The sequence below is a fragment of the Sinocyclocheilus rhinocerous genome, unplaced genomic scaffold, assembly GCF_001515625.1.
Source record: "Sinocyclocheilus rhinocerous isolate Xijiao unplaced genomic scaffold, SAMN03320098_v1.1 scaffold1442, whole genome shotgun sequence".
In the NCBI taxonomy this organism is placed as follows: Eukaryota; Metazoa; Chordata; class Actinopteri; order Cypriniformes; family Cyprinidae; genus Sinocyclocheilus; species Sinocyclocheilus rhinocerous.
The window spans coordinates 155,752-158,339 of record NW_015656183.1 but is presented as its reverse complement, the minus strand read 5'-3'; the positions used below and the strand labels follow the sequence as shown (position 1 = coordinate 158,339).

The 2,588-nt window shown below is 39.0% G+C and overlaps 1 protein-coding gene across 2 annotated transcripts in view; it reads right to left on the bottom strand.

Moving 5' to 3' along the window:
* Positions 1 to 2,588, bottom strand: part of ldlrad3 (low density lipoprotein receptor class A domain containing 3) — a 101,122-nt gene that overhangs the window by 9,309 nt on the left and 89,225 nt on the right. The window lies entirely within an intron of this gene.

Genomic DNA, 2,588 nt, shown 5'->3' with positions numbered 1-2,588 from the left:
ACGAGTGAACCGCCCGCGGCTAATAGAACGGCTTACAGTTAATGAAAAGCGCTTCTAGATCGGAACAGCACATCTTCTTTAACGCTGTAACATCTGTAAACCACCTTTCGTTGATGTAAAAACATGTCCCGCCGCCGCACGATTTTCCCGTTGATTCTGCGTTGCGGTCTGCTCTAAACAGCTGAAAGCCGGGCAGTTGTAGCGCGCTGTCCGGAATGGCGTCATTCAGCTAGTTTTCCGTGAAACACAGAGCAGCAGAGTGTGAAAAATCCTTTTTTTGTTGTTTTGTTGGGTAGAGTTTTGTTGGGTAGAGAGCAGAGATTCTCCAGATGGATGCTAGGCAACGCCGTTCTGAATCCGCGCTTCCTGAGCTTCACGAGCTCTCTTCCCCCGTCTGCGCGTCCTGAAGCGCTTGATCAGCACAGCTGCTCCGCCAACTACAACGTTCAGCAAAACGTCCGAATAAACGAAATCCGGTAGAAGATTGTGTGGTGTGTTCTGCCGAATGTTAATGTTGCCACATAAGTAATTACAACTCAAAATCAAGCTTTGGGAGAGACCAGGGAATCAGACCACTACATGGTGGCTGGATCATCAGATCAGTTTTTTTTTTGCAACTTTTGCTATAACAAATGTGCTTCAGAAACACAGTTACAGCAGCCTAAAAAAATCTAAAATCAAGGGTCAGGAACACAACTAAAGCAAGTGCTTACCTCCATAACGGTGACTTCAAACTTTATTATTTTCAATAAAACAACGCTGAGACTAAGTGAGGGCTGCCCGTGCAGGGCCAGTGCTAAGGGGCCAACGTTTTGCCAATGAGCAAATTCTCAGGGGCCTTGGGCTGGCAGCCCTAAGTGAGCCCGTAAAGGGCCAGTGCAGGCTTGTTTGCAGGGTATCGTCGACTTGATTGCACAGATACTATTTAAACTTAACTGAGCTGGATGATGACATCACTGAATTAAATGATGAACTGTAATTAATTGAAAATTGAGTGTTTACTATTGTCATTTTGCATTATTGACACACCATTTTCCTAATCAATGCTGTACTGTTGCTTTGACACAATCTGTATTGTTAAAAGCGCTATATAAATAAAGGTGACTTGACTTGTTTGTGTGTGTGGATTTTAATAAGCAAATTGTTAATTTTAACTAAAAAATAGTTAAAGTTGAGGGAGATCTGATATGAACCAGGAGACTATTCCACAACTTATGGCCAGCAAAAAAAAAAGCATGATCACCCCTGTTTTTGAGTCTTGCCCTGGGAACTTGCAGTAAACCAGCATTGGCACACAGTAAAACCCCCAGTGTTAAATCAACACTCCCAGTGTTTATATAATCCACACTCAGAGTGTTAAAAAAGTAACACTGAAGCAGTGTTAAAGTTAATGACATAATTAGTTTAGTAATTGAGTGATGATTGAGCATTATTGATGAACACCTGCTGTTAACAAACTGAATCACTGAAAGAAAGAGAAACAAGAACAGAAAAAAGAGATGAGACGAGCAGAAATACAAGAACTACACAACTGACTTCAGCCACAGCCTTAGATGAAATCACAACATAAAAGAAGACATTAAATCTCTCAAGATCTCTGCAGAGGATGATTAAACAACTCCACAAACAGCATCACCAACTTCACACATTACTAACCAGACTGACTTTAGATGTTGATGTTTTAGTTTTGTTTGAATTACCATTACCGAGGTCAGTGTTTCCTTTAGTTGGGCTCTTGACCCTTGACTTAAAGCAACACAGTTATTTTTGTTGCTATATCAGTGTGTTTGTTTAGACATGTTTGTTATAGCAATAGAGTGCTGATGGTTATTTTTCAATAAAGAAACCGTCAGCATTTGGCCACTTTCATAACTGCATTTTCTCAGAGCATTACCATTGGTTGGATTAATACTTATTTTTGTTCACATGAAATAAAAATCTTGACCCAGCAGATTTAAAATTAGTCTGAAAAACTTTAATAAGGAAATCTGCTTTAGAAGCTGAAAGCTGTGTTATCATACAGACATCAAGAATCAGCGTATGAATCTCAACAATGGTGACAATCAACATATTCAGATATTCGGATCATCTGTGAACATCACAAAACAGGCTACTAAAAGTCACAACAAAAAGAGCAAAACAAAAGGAAATAGTAAGAATAAAAGAAAATACGAAGACAGCTGCATAATTTATTCATGTCGCATTGCATGCTGGGAGCCATGGATGAGTTTTGATTGGTGCACCCAGAATGCACTGCAACATGGAGCTTTATGTTGACTGTCACCATTGTTGAGATTCATATGCTGATTCTTGAAGTCTGTTTGATAAAAAAAAGTAAATATTTAAGTGCAGAATAAGTTTCTGAAGTCCATAAGTTTAATCTTAAAACTATAAAAACTATGTGTATTATAAGATCAATTCCAAAGTAGACATATCTGCCAGAGTTTCCGCTACAATTTTAATTAGTTACTCCAGTCACTGTAGGCAGAATAGGTCTTTGTTGAAACATAACCATCACTTTACCACACTTTCTCTTGGCTTTTTTTTCTCACCATAACTAACATGTCTAAACAAACACACAGCTATGG